At 38.5% G+C, this 15,007-nt stretch overlaps 1 protein-coding gene across 14 annotated transcripts in view; it reads left to right on the top strand.

The window, feature by feature from the left end:
- LOC128872498 (uncharacterized) overlaps nucleotides 1-15,007 on the top strand; it is a 384,301-nt gene that overhangs the window by 29,876 nt on the left and 339,418 nt on the right. The window lies entirely within an intron of this gene.

The raw sequence follows: 15,007 nt of genomic DNA, 5'->3' as shown, positions 1-15,007 counted from the left end.
TTCTTCTTATAGAACTGCAACAAGAATCTAACATCCTTTAAAAAAAAAAACACTGGCATTGAGAGGACCTTGATTATTTAAGAAAGAAACAAAAGGCTTATAAGTTTCTTTGGTACATAGAAATATCACGATGGGGAATTGTTGCACCATGGACTCCAGATGAATATTCTTCTTAATTTATAAAATAATAAATTGACCTTGAGATGACCTTGATGAATGGAGAACAGCAGTAGAGTCTTCAGCTAAGTATTCTTCTTAATTTATCAAATAATAAATTGATCTTGAAATGACGTGTAGTACCCAGTAGCTTCTATAACATCCCAAAAATCACGATGGAAATTGCTAAACCCAGACCTAATCGTAGAATATCCCTTGGAAATGATGTCCACCGTCGAAAGCTGGTCGGCGTTACCTTTCCCTTGTTCGAAGGTTGTTCCCTTTCGCTGTCAGACAACCGAGATTAATATCGAGTTCAATATCAGGCGGTTTTCCATTTTCTTCCTCCGATAAAGAGACAGCTTAAGAATAAGAAAGCGACATTTCCTGTCGTTCCTAGGATTTTCCTGTTGCCCGAACGCAATACCGCCAAACTCGTGACCGAATCTGAATGTCGCACGGTGGAGGTTTATTGATTGGGGAACCTGGCTGCCCCACCCCGTCGCCTGCACGCGAATATAGTTCACCAGCCCGCCCCAGCCTCGGCATTACTGACCTACTACCACACAAAGCCGTCTTCGCAAGGTGAGGGCTGTCTTCGAGGAGAAAATTCGAACGAGCTCAGCAGCCGCGCCAAGGCGGTTCCCTGAATATACAGGGTGACCTGGGAATCTTGGAACTATTCGACAAGGGGGTTAATTCTTGCAAAGAATAAATGAAAAGATCAATTTTTATTTTTCTCTATTATCTTCTTTATTGTTGCTTTACACAGAGGTTCCCAACGGGGTCGGTACCGCCCACCGGTGGGCGTTGAAGAGATCTAAGGGGGCGCTTTTGGTCGAAGAGAAATTTGGGGGGCGCTGAGGACCAACTGCCGCCCCCTGGGCTATACTCGCAAGAACGCGCCAAAAGCTTGATTAATGTGTACTAGAAATCTTCGAACGCATGTCTTAACAAGTATCTTCAATGTTCAACAAATGTTGTAAATGTCAGTGTAATCAACAATTTAGCAACAAAGAAAAGAAACAGATTGTCAATAGTGGAACGCGGCGATTTAAGATTGCTGATGACAAATCTGACACCAAATATCGAAAAATTATTGTCGTTACACCAAGCTCAGCCTTCTCACTAACAATATTATATTAATTTTTTTAATAATATGTAAGTTTGTTGTCTGTTGACACAAACTTAGGCGTACGATTCTAACTCTGAAGGAGTCGTTACGGCTAACCGCTCGCACGCCTCGAGACCCGGGCAGTTAGTTACAATCGCGCGAGAGATTCACAGCTACGATTCTGCTGTCCAGAATCTAAGATTATTATATTGTAGATCGTTAGGCCTGGATCTTTAATCCTAATCCGACTTTGTTGTTGATTCAGGTAATGCACCGGGTGAAGCTCAATTGTGTTATTCATGTGATTATTTAAGTAATAATTTATGTAATTATCTTTAATATAATATTGCAGTATTATTTTTGCTACATCAACACAAGTCGTCACTTTACTCTCTCGATTTCCGCATCCTTTTTGTTATAAGCCCAAAGCTTATAACTTATATATATAATATGTAATAAAATAATAATTATATATAATATATATTTTTTTATCAAATTTTAAACAATACATCAACATGTAAATATTTTTCAATAAAGTAATTTTAATAAAAACCGGTCCTTGTTTTTAAATATATGTATAATGTAGTAATATAGTATATTTCAACTAAAAGAGGCGCCGTCGAATCACTATTTGAAAAAAAAAAATTTATATACATGTCGAATTGAGTAACCTCCTCCTTTTCGAAGTCGGTTAAAAAGGGGGCGGTGGGCCAAGAAAGGTTGGGAACCTATGCTTTACATTGCATCGACTGCAAGGTTATAGGTTTATATTGTACTTTTGGGAAGGTATAACCTCGAGAGAGTCTATTGCGTTCCTAGTGGAATCTTGCACTATTAGGGCTGTATCTAATCGGGTGTGTTTATTATTATCAAAGGATGAATACTTTGACGTGTGATAGAAGAGGTTTAAGTCAGAAATATATACTTCTAAGTAGAGGCAATTAAATATCTTAAAGTATAATTATTCTGTAATTTATGTACAAATATCGAATAACTTGATACATTTTTCATTTATACATAAAATTGTTGTCTTTAGTGTGTTGTTCTGATGAATACTGTTTCTGTTTGCAGGTAAGAGCAGCAGTTCTTTAGTTTGTTATGTGCAACCACTGGTGTGAGTAATGCTGCAAATGATTCGTATTAGGTCGTGCCACAAGTTCATGCCACTTATTCTTCTGCTACACAAATTAATATGTGAAATATACCTTTAAGTGTCGTAAAATGAAGTAATCTCTTTCGTTTTATAATATTTTTCCACTTTTCTGACATAGTCATTATACCGTCACTATAAAATTTCTGTATTGTTTTTATTAAATATTGACACAGTTTGCAGCACAAACTTATGGGATGACCTAATATATTATTTGTTAAACTATTCACGTTTAACCTTCGTGAAACGAATGCTAATCTGCACTGTAAGGTGACTCGAAAGCTTCACGCGAAACTTTCCCAAAACAATTTTTAGTCGAGAAACGATACAAGTGCGTTGGTCGTTTGCGATCGTTACTTTCGAGGTATGTAGGCCTGGAAATCGATCTAGAAAATCGAGATAGAAAACGGCGAAAAAGAGCACGTTAATAGAGCGAAAATTGAAGAATTTTCGTTTCGCGCGGTTAAGTTTTATCATCACGATTTACCAGCTTATCGCATCGTTAAATTATTTCTTAATTAATTGCTTTACGATACTGTCATAAATGTATTCTTTGGAAAAGTTACGTTCCTTATTATTCTATCCAACGACCTCGTTTATTCCAGTTTTGTGAGAACGAGGAAACTGTGACGTGTCATTCGAATGCGCTCTTCATTCGAAGAGAATTTATTGATCCAGTTTCTCAAAGAAATGGAAATTCCTTCGCGAAGGATTGGTGTCACCCTTGATGTATGAGGTCTCGCGTTACGGCGCAACAGAGTTTATGCAGTCCTAGTTTGCGATAAGAAATTATTCGCACATCCTGAGTGGCTGTGGCATAAAACATGAAACTTTTAATAATATTAATAGGTTTTCGCTCGATTCGTGCAATCATTCCATTCTAAATACATTTATTCAGGACGTTTCCGGTTGACATACAATGGAATACAGTATAATTTATGAAAGTTAGGCAGACATATTAAATAATGGATCGATTCAGCTAGTTTTATTTAAAATACTCTCGGTTAATGCTCTCGTCATGACACAGTCAGTCCCATAAATATTCGTACCCATATAATGTTTATTTCATGTACATATTTATAATGAAACATTTATTTGGAAACATCAAACCTATCATTTAATTTAGACAAATTTCTTCGATAGACATAGAATGTTTATGGAACTGACTATATGTGATATACATATACAAAGTCTATCTGTTGAGTTATAGCAACATTTTTTACGTATTTCCAATAGTACAATTAAAAACTGTTTTAGACAAAAGTTTATCAGTTGTTGGTGAGCTACATGTTCGCATATTTTTAAATCTGAAAAAATGCTTTTTGCTTAAAAATGTAAAGGTCATCTTGACTTTTTTAAATTATACTATATATAATTTATGGGACTGAAATATTTACGAATATTTATGAGACTGACTGTATAAATATTAAACAAAAACGATTCTAATAGATAAAATAAAGATTGAATAGTTCTAAAATAGGTCGGTAAAGTGTTAAGAAAACAATTGCACAGGCAACAAAGTAGTGACTACCGTAGCGTCACGCAAGAATGATTTAAACATGTAAACTTTGGAAAGATTAATCAAGTGCCAGCGAGGGAATAATATAGCGACAAACATTTCTCGTTAGCCGCGTTCGTGAACGTCCGCTTGATGTCACTGAAACAATTAATGAGAGTGTTAATGCATTCATGAAAGTTGTGTACAAAGCACTCCCGTACACGTGGCGTGTAACTCCATATCCGTGGCAAGCATACTCTCCAGAACGTTTCATCTTGCCCGTCCCGCGAAGCGTATCTAACGGAGAATACCGTATGCATTAAATGGTTAAAAGAGATCAAATACGTTCGACGTAAAAAGAAACTTTGAAAAAGAAGTGCTCGAGATCCGCCTTTGTCCGTGGAACGATGGAAAAGTTTTCTTGTTACTTACCCTCCTTGACCCCGCGCCCCCACGGGAGCTGCCAAAGTGAAATTAAAATTCCTTTAATTTCTCCATTCCGCGAGAGGAGTGTGGACGAAAATCAAATAGCGCAGGAAGATTCAGAAATGCGACTGGAAATTAAGTTAATCGTCTCTGATACCCCTTTCTCTTTGTATTAAATTTAATTTTTTTAAATGCTTGCCAGCATATTGCTGTTTTCGATTCTGACTTTAAAATAGAAATTTTATTTCGCGATAGAGAGTATTAATAGGCTACCTTATTAAATTTAATTGGACCTCGGTTCGTAATTCCCCGATGATGAATTTGTTATAAGGGATGAAGCTTGGCGAAGGAAAATCGATACGTGCAGTCGTAGTGGGGTATTCGCGATCTCTATGGAACGTTTTTAATCGAAAATTTACGGTAATCTTCCAGAGTTTCAAAACAAAACAGAGATGAAAATATTATAAATTTTCCACGCTTTATTCCATTACTCTACTCTGCAAATACTTTTCATTTTCTACTTTTATTTATGATGTTCAACAAAATTGAAAGAATTATTTATGGAATGTTTGTCACAGCGTAAGCATCACTCGGACTACAAATGAATTTTGTTAGAGAAACGACCAGCGTGTAACGCGTTTACCAAGTAAACCCGCGGAAAATTGGAAACGTTTCGTCGGGCCCGTTTAGATTTCGTCGACGATGCATTTTGTTTCGCAAACGTAATTGCTACTCGTACGAAAATCTGTGAAACACGGTGGAGCAAGGGCGCAAATAAAAGCCTCGGCTCCCCGTGCATTTAATTAAATTTCACCTGTACATACACGGGGGGCCGCAGTTTAAACGAATCGGAGGCTCATCGAGTTTCTGGAAACCTAATGCCCGCGCGAGAAACACTCGCCACCCCGCCAGGCCGCGTTACATATTAAATTTTCAACTTTTCAGCGCATCTGGCAACTAATTACAACGATCACGCGAATCTTGTGTAATTACGACCACGATTACGTTTCGCGTCACGTGGGGAACTCGCCCTTTGGTGGGCGACCATTTTAGAGCACGAATTTTAGATGCACGGACCTCTCTTAAGCTGGCAGGACCAAATTAGCAGAATCATATCGGACTTAGTGGAATATTTAGTACTTATTTTATACTAATTTGTACCACCAACAGAAATTTTGTACCTGATATCGTTATCAAGGAAATCGGGACGATGTATTTGTAGAAACACGGCTCAACGATTACACACACGCTGCCACAGACACGTAGCTATAGGCAATATCCATTGTAGCAGTAGCAATAGTTTTCTTTTTGTTAAATTTCGGAAAATGAGACCGAGCGGCGGTAATATTAAAAATGTTGATTTCTACAATATTTTCAAAAATCGTTGAAATCGGCGAGATCCCCTTTGTCTAAATAATTACTGAGGATTTAGTACAGTCACACGATTTACACTTCTGCGCTTTACACTTTTGCACTTTTGCACTTTTGCACTTTTGCACCTTACACTTTACACTGTTGTGCTTTCCACTTTTCCACTTTCTTACTTTTCCACTTTCCATTTTCCACTTTTCCATTTTACGCTTTTACAATGTACACTTTTGCTCTTTACACTTTTTATATCTAAAGATCTTACTACAAGTTCGCAGCCATTAGCTCTCGCTATTATTCACGACGAACAATCCTTCGTCGCGAATAATACCGATTACCAGGTCTCACCGCGTGGAGGTTGCTGTGACTGGAGATCCGAAGATAGAAGGAATCAAAGTTCCTTCGATCTCCCTCTACATAGAGTATACATACATAGATGCATACTCTACATAGAGTCGACGAGCTTAATACTAAGTACGAAACGATGAAAATCAAAGGAAAACAAAATTCCCTTCGATTTTCAAAGTCTAAGTCTGACTCTGCCAAATAATTATTTCAACTAAGAGGATAAAGCTAAATTGAGATCGCGACGCGACGCGACCATGAAATTGAACTTACTGAGTCAGTTCCGTTTCCTCTTGATGGATCTGGACTCGAGAGGAAGACGACCGACGTCTCCGAACCAGTCTTCCACACCCTGTACCCAGCTGGGAGCCACGACGGACCCGACTTGCATCCGTCTCACTGCGCTTTGGACTTACTGCACTGCGCCGGGAGCCTGGGACTACACTAAACGTGATGCAGGAAGTAAAGAACCGATCCGGAGGAGCCGATTGTCGTCTTCTCGAATACAGATCCACCAGGAGGACGGCAACCGACCTTTCTGTCCAGTTACACAGTTGATCACTTCACTTATCACATGAAGTAATAGTGACCGAAGTGGAGAACGATGTTGCGAGTCCAATATGGACTTACGAACAAACAAAAGAATTTAAGAAATGATTAATAATTATTTGGCAGAGGACAGACACTCGTACACGCATGCCTTAAAACTAACTTAGGTACATGCCTTAAAACTAACAGAACCATGCCTTAAAACTAACCAAACCAAACTAAGGTACCCACAACCAATACCAAGCTACGATAACTACGGGAAACTACACAAGCAAAGGTAGGAGGGACGCGAGACGCGGACGCGCGATCGCGAGATCCGTATCGAACGAAGGATCAACGAAGAATGATTTCTCACCCCTCGTATACCTGTGGCGAGGGTCGCAGCTCGCTATCGAAGTAGAGAAGGGGAAGGGCGAACAACAACCGCGTGACATGTCGTGACAGGTCGAATCGAAGGCTCGTTGAATTCATCGAGAAAATAATCCGTGTAACATTAATATCACAGCAAAATCATATTCCCCATCATGGTTTAAATAATAAGTATTGTTAATAATTAATTTAACTATTGCCAGAAATTAATATTTAGTTGGCCCAATCAAGAGATATTAAAATATAGAAAAATATCTCACGATTACTTATTTAAATTTTATTCTCAACTTTTCATGTTCGGAAATATTACATTCTCGGAAAACATTCGTATAATAATCTGAAACTTTAAAATGCATTAAACATGTACGTCTCTGAATTAATATTAAGCTAGTAGCGCCACGATTTTTTTGAAAACGGTAGGAGGTACAAAATTACTGTTTGTGGCTATAGGTGGCTCGCGTCAACGCTCTGGGTTCATGGGTCATGCATATTAATTAAGTACCGTCAATTAACGGTCATCCAATCAGGTCAGTGCTTTGTGCACCGAATCGGGATCACGTACGAATGCATTAAACATAAATTTTCGGAGCAAGTTGCGTATTTGCACTTTGCGTACAAAGTGACAAATATTTTGACAGGTCACAGATGTGTATGTTCAAATGGAAACTGAAACATTAAGTTATTTTTAATAATTCTGTTTGATATTACTCTCCGTATTACTTTTTATTTCTTGCACAGAGTTACAAGAACAGTACTAAAAAGGATCAAGATCTGTTAATGTCGAAGCATTTAAATAAATTAATTCAACCTATGCCTGTTTAGATATTTTATGATAGACATACTTAATAAAATCAACATAAATTGTATAAAAAGAAATTTTCGTATAAAAATGACTGCATAAATATTATCTTCCGTGTACAAAATACTGTGATAATATTTCTCCTTAAAGAAATAATGTACACAGTCCTCCAAAGTCCAAGTAAACACTCCATATTGCATCGTACTCGTAAATTCTCGTTTCAATTCTTCTGCATCATTCAACTTCGAACGAGTCCAACCACAAAAATGAGATCCACTTTAATCACGTAAAACGTCAAACCCTAAAAGTCACCTGTGCATTTTCTACGCGGTCTTTCCTAAGATAACGTTACGTAATTGAAGCCGTTTTAAAAACCTCTTTCGTCATTCCCACTCGATTCGCCGGAGTAAAATCGGGTGACTAATCGAACGGTCCGCCAGTTTGATCGAGCACTTTGCATTAATAACAGTCGATCGTGAAACCTTTCTCGGTTCGGATAAGAGGGCATGACTCGAACGATTCCCGTCTTTGAATAATTCGTAGCCCCTGTTCCATATTGAACGCCGAATGTTTACACAAGATTCATTGTGTCGCTTGAAAGGGAATGTTTGCCGAATAAACCTTTTAGAGTGCGCGTTGCTCCGACGAAATTTCTTTCGACTCTAAAAGCTTCATCGTTTTGAGGGATGCGAGTCCAACTGGAATTTAACGTGTTTAATAATGTAAACAAACAATGTATTTGTTATAGAGTAAAATTGATTAGAGAACCAATCAGAAGGCTTGACAGAAAAGAATTTGGACATATGCTTGTCTCTATACATAGGTATATACATAGGTGTATGTAAGTGAAAGTCAGTACCAGTGATTTGGGCGAGAAATGTGCTTTGTAAACCTAGTGTTAATACTAACAGATGATAATTTTGCAGTTTGAAAGAAGCTATTGGGTCGTTCTAAAAGTTTGTGCTATTTATACTTCCATTTCTTAAATTAATATGTGAAACATACTCTTAAGTGTCACAAGAAAAGATAATCTGTCGCATTTCACAATAGTTTCTCACCTCTCTCACATAGTCATTATACCGTTACTAGAAACTTTCTGTGGTTTTTTTATTAAATTTCGGTACAGTACGAACTTATGGAACGACCTAATATTATCTCGATTTTTGTTTTTATTTTATTTTTAATTGTCGTATAAATTCCTCGATGAACGAATTTTAATGCTCGATTGAGTTAGGTTAGGCTATTTAAATATTACCCCAATTGTCAATATTTGATCACAATGTAATTTATATATTTCCAATATAAAAATACCAGCTCCCTAATCGTTCTCAATCTATGAAAGCACGATCTTGCCCACGCAGTGTTCGAACCTCGATCATACACGAACTTGCAAGCTCATTTCCACACATAAATACTCGAAAAATTCGCGGAAGCTCGGTTTTAGATAGAATAACAGAAATTCATACAAGAGCACGAGTTAATAAAAGGCAGAGTCGTAAAGAAAAGAAACGTTTCCAATAAGAGTCGAGAAAGGACCTTGATATCCTTACGCGCCTCGATATCGAGCTTCTCATGGAACCTCGCGTTCCTTTTTCTCCTTTTCACCGACATTCACCCGCGGTAGATACGCCGCATTTACTTTCAGGATCCTCGCGAAATGTCCGTGAACCGATAAGGCAGCCCTTTTGCGGGTCGACACCTTGCAGAATCTTTACTCGCTTATCACTTTTCGAGAGCGCTAAAAATCGCAGCCGGGCGAGATACGGTTGAAGGTGAACAGGTGTCGACTAAGAATACTCGTGGCCGTTGGTCCCTGGACCCCTGGTGAACCGAGATTAGCAAAAATATAAGACCCCCGAAAGAATGTCAGCGATTCGAAGGCTCCGTGAACCTCCAAACGACTCCTCCGTTTTATTGCTCGCGGCTAAAGGGATTCACAGGAATTTTCGATAAAGCTGGGAATCGAGTTCGCGCACCCGTTACGCGATAAAGGATGCAAAGAAAAGTATAAGCATTGGTTCTTAAATTGGAATTAAAACTCAACGATGGAATCTGGTAGTCGCCGTTTTAGTAAAATAGAGTCAGTCCCATAAGTATTCGTAACATTGTTCGATGCTTTCAAATAAATGTTTCATTATAAATATGTTATAGAAATTCGTCTGGAAACATCGCACCTGTCATTTAACACGTTTCGCTCATATGTGGGTGACAGTGCTTTCCATTGGAGAATCAAAAAAATTAATTCTGAAAGTTAACTGTTAAAGAAAATGAATTTGAACGACATACTCGAGTTTCTATGAAGTTAAAAAAATAAATACCGCGATATGTGTTTGATTATTTAGTTTCCACTGTTTGTAAATAAAATTAAATCACAGTTGAAATTTTAAAAAGTATTAGTCTGGCAGTCAACGTGTTAATTTAGACAAAATTTCTTCGATAGACATAGAGGGTATTTCTCAACTTTTTGTTTTATGGAGTTAATGGATTTGTGCAATGAACGGTTCGAATAAGGAAATGGAGTTTTGAGTATTTTATCCTCGGGGGCTGTAGCTGTATTTGATTGTACCTAAGTGTTAAAAATGACTAGGATATCGTTATCCTTATTTGAATACCACGGCGATTTGAATTCGACCACGAGGCGAAAAAACAATAGATTTAAAATTCTAATTCAATATTATCGGTAATCCCCGTGCCACCCACGCGTTCTCGAACCACCTCTGTATTCCGTTAAGAGTTTCGAGTAGCGTACGGAGCTTTCATTCGCAAATCCGGACGCTACTAAAAAATGCCCCGCGTCGGCGAGGGTTCGGATCCGATCCCTCGCCCTGTTCCCGTCTGATCTCGAGCGATTCTTCTCGTTTCGAACGCATTAAAATTTTCAAACGAGCCTCGGGCGATTTTCATTCTCCACAAAAGGCCGCGGCATCGACGCGCGCATTCATGAAGCCGACGCACACACGAGCCAGAATTCATTACCGCTGGGAAAATAATTAACAGTGGTAATGAACTGGGGGTAACAAAATACAGACAGGAATTTTAGCACGTTGGCTGGCAGACTGAAACTCGTAAAAATGATCAGCCAAGTTCAAATTTTGTCTTGGGACTATTGAGGATTAGACACCGTAACATTTGAGTTTTTATATTTTCTTTCTTTGTAAATAAGATACAATTTTTGATATGCGTTTCTTGTCAGTTAAGTTAGTCTTCAGGTTAGTTGGTTTCCTATTTCTCGTATAATATTATGGATTGGACATTCATGAAATCATACATGTTAGCGTTCGGTCGATGTATTGATTTTTCGGAGACAGCTGATCTGCTGTTGTTTCGGTCAATGACCGGTTCTCGAATGGTGGAGACAGCTGAGCAGGCCGGGCGACGGCAAATCGTCGGTGGCTCCAAAACGAATATCGTATGACCGATGCGTTGCCATTGGTAACGCATAATTAAGGCAAGCAACCTGACATTATATGCCATATTATATTAAACATTATGTTGATAAATATTACGGTGATACGCCATATTATATTAAACATTAGAATAAATGTTCTAGAAAGATCTGGCCACGGAGTGGGGAAGGCTCTGCCTTCTGGAAAGAGGACTGTGTTGAAACACACGGCACTTACCCCAGAACTTTTGAGTTAAACGGACATGTATTTCTTTTACGAATAATTTCAAACGATTATTTCTAACATGCAATAATAATGATAGCAATAGAGAACGATAAAGAACACTTCGTCATACAGTGGCGTGATCGTTAATTGAGTATCAGGTAATAAATCCGCCACCGAAATGATGCAGGAGTATAGCGACGCATAATGTCGCAATCAACGACAGCCATAACTTGTCGTAACGCGTGTCTGCATTCCAGGTAGCGTAATAACGCGTCAATGTAGCCTGACGAAAAGGGCGAAATTGCGTCTGCCTTTCGCGGAAATTTATCGATAAACAAACGCGCGTCGTAAAATATCTCCCATGCGCGAAATATTCCCGAGTTCCTTCGACGTTCGCCATAAATTCATTTTATGGCACAACACCCTTGGTAGTTTCCCATCGGTAGTCGCGCCAGGTGGAACGTCATTGATCTTAAACGGACGAAGCAGAAGTTCGATGGAATCTGGGAGATATTTATTTGGGATTTTTCGCGAGATTTACGCGGCCATCGTTCTCGCTTCGATGATGGATGCAGAGATAATATCGCAGTATCGGAGACTCGGATGGATCGCGAATGATTTTCCAAGCGTAGCTTTATAAGTGAAAAGTGACACCCCATTGTTCGAGGAACTTGCCTCATCTTTGGCCCTGGATCGTTTCCGCGTTAAGGGAAAGCTTTTTTCGGGTATCTCGGGGTGTCTGGGATTCGATAAATGCAATATCGATGCAAAAATTAGGATATTATACGAGGGGTTCGTTGATCCTTTCTGGTTATTTTTTTATCTGGGAAAGAGAAAGATTTTTCATATTCATTGGGTTATCTTTTTATTTTGGAGACAATAGCTATATTTATTTTATTTAATATTTTATTTAGAATTACGTAATCGCCTTGTTATCAACAACCTTTGGCCATCTAGTGTGCAAATTTTCAATGATCGATAAAAATAAATTGGTACACAGTGAGCTGATAAATAATAAGTTGTAAATAATAATAATTGACATTCGCAGTAACGACATTACTTTCTGGTCCCCCTAATATGAATTGTATACAATGATAAATTTACATGAAATAATCGAATTTTTATTTCACATTATATTTCACTTTAACCTCTTTACCCCTGGCCACATATGTAGACGTTTACTTTTTTATAGTTATAATTACTGTCAATAATAAAAAGAGCAAATGTTGTAATCTTACCTCGCTTAATGTGTAAGGAATTCAAATAAATTGAACATATAGAATTCTTGTTTTACTGTTTATTGAAAGGAAAAAAAAAAGCAAAGAAAGAATAATGCAGTTTATAGAAGAAAATTTAGCCAAACAGAATAAAACAGACCACACATAGTGCAGACCATCATGTTACAGTGCAGAACAAAAGAGGAAGAACAAAAAAATAAAAGAACATCGCACACGCCAAACTCGCGCATCCATCTGCGCATAAGCGCGATTCTTACCACACTAAAAAAAAAGACACACTAAAAATAATTACATCTCAACAGCAAAAATTTGATTAAAAAAAACGTCCCCGAAGAGGTTAAATTTCGCAAAAATATACAAACCACAAATATATATTTTTCTAAAATTAGTTCACTCCTACTTTAGAGAGTTTCCAGGAAGGTTGAGAAACACTGACGTAGAACAATAATTCGTACCACATTCGAGGCCTCATTAGGAATGAATCGTCGAGAACTGCAATCGCGCAACGAGTTCGACGAGGAAATTAGTGGGATGCGAAAATCGAATTCGGGAGTCTTGCCAATCCCGCGTCTAGAATTCGAGAGGACATTACGTGCCCGTTCAGGTTCGCTGTATCGATTGATAAGCACGATATAGTCATCGGGGAACGTTATGCAATCGGGACGACCGGAGCCAGCGAATTGTTTAACGAAATTTCAACGTTAGTTAGCTTGGGCGCGACTCGCCCGAATCGAGAGAAACGCACGGTGAAATTTGTTTCACTTTGACGACTGATGGTTGAAAACGCGCGGAAATGGAACGGAATAACAGTTTGAAAAGCGATGAAAAAATTCATCGGAATTTCCCGAGAGTTTGCTCGAACGCGCCACGCCGGAAACAAGCTGGATTTAGTCTTCTGCTGAATAATAGTGCAGACGAATATTTTTTCTTTTTTTTTTTTATATACTGGAACAAAGGCAGCATCTGTTATCGGATCGACGCTTCGATCGCGTGATTTAGACTTCACAGAAATAAAAATGAAGTGTTTATACATATTGATACGATAGATCTTTTGGTAGTTTCCTTTAGGGATTTTTGTATTTTTATATCAGCAAGTTCTTTTAGACTTTTCGTTGACACTTAAATAGTTTGCCCTGATAGCTACCTAATGAATTTATTATTGAATAGTATTTGATCGATTTCCAAAAGGTTCATGCAAATTCGTCAATTCTGTTCCATATTTATTTCTGCCCACTGCCCCGGCGACATTCAACCATCACAAATCGTTAAACGAGTAAAAAGATGAAATTAACGAGAAAGGGAATCATTTAAAATTCCACAGAAATAATCAAACCATACACGACCTTCTTTATAAACTCATCCCACTCCGAACTATTCCAAGTATGCATCAATCGTGCATCACCGCGAGTTAAATCTCAATGTAAGCCGACGGTACAGTTCGCATTATCATAATTGAGGGAGACGCCCCTAAACTGTCTCGTCTTCCGTTAGAAGAAAGCACCGACTGACCCTAAAACGTTTGATACCCCCCGAAGCCCACCTCCGTTTCGGTCATACATTATGCAGGGAATTCCGACACTCCCGTATGGTGCCAGAAACGAACGGAACGATCCCATCCGTCACCTAAGTCGCCGTTGTCTCTGCCTATCCGCGATGGACCGATAAATGTTCGCGATGCGTCCGCTCCCCGATCGTGCAACGCACAGCGATCAGTTGTTTTAAACCAATGGAAACCCCGAAACGCGACACGGCTCTTCAATCTCACGAGGAGGATGCAATCGACAAAATTGCAGATTCCGATCAGCGCTCTGACAATTTGCTGTTCAATCTCGTTACGTTTGACCGTGGCGCAGTCGTCGTTCTGTTGGAAACTTTAGATTTATTTCCCGAGACCCGTACTCGGGGTGTTCCATGAATTTTGAAATTGAAATTTGTCGTGTTTGGTATTTTGAACATTTAACGAAAATTATTTGATTATCAACAGTGGACAATTTGTTTAATTTCAATGATATCGGGGTGTCTATAATAGAGATACGTTGATAGTGTTAGCGTCGACAGTGTTCAATGAATTTTGAAACTGGAACCTATCATGTTTAGGTATTTTGAATTCGTACTTAAAATTGGTCGACTATCAATAGTGGCCAATTTGTTTAATCTCAGTGATATCGGGGAGTCTGAATTAGATATACGCTGATAGTTAATAGTATTAGTGTTAATAGTGAATCATGGTACTATACATCTGAGAATTTAACGACACACAGCTTGCAGGAAAACTAAAATAATCAAAAACTGTTACAGTACTGCCTCTCGTCATTGTACTCTCGAGTATCGTATCCATAAGCGCGACCATTAGGTCCCAAAGGGTTAATGTTGGACTTGCACGA

Source organism: Hylaeus volcanicus, chromosome 2, assembly GCF_026283585.1.
Source record: "Hylaeus volcanicus isolate JK05 chromosome 2, UHH_iyHylVolc1.0_haploid, whole genome shotgun sequence".
Taxonomy (NCBI): Eukaryota; Metazoa; Arthropoda; class Insecta; order Hymenoptera; family Colletidae; genus Hylaeus; species Hylaeus volcanicus.
Note: the sequence above shows the minus strand (reverse complement) of the source record. Positions and strands in the feature narration are given on the sequence as shown.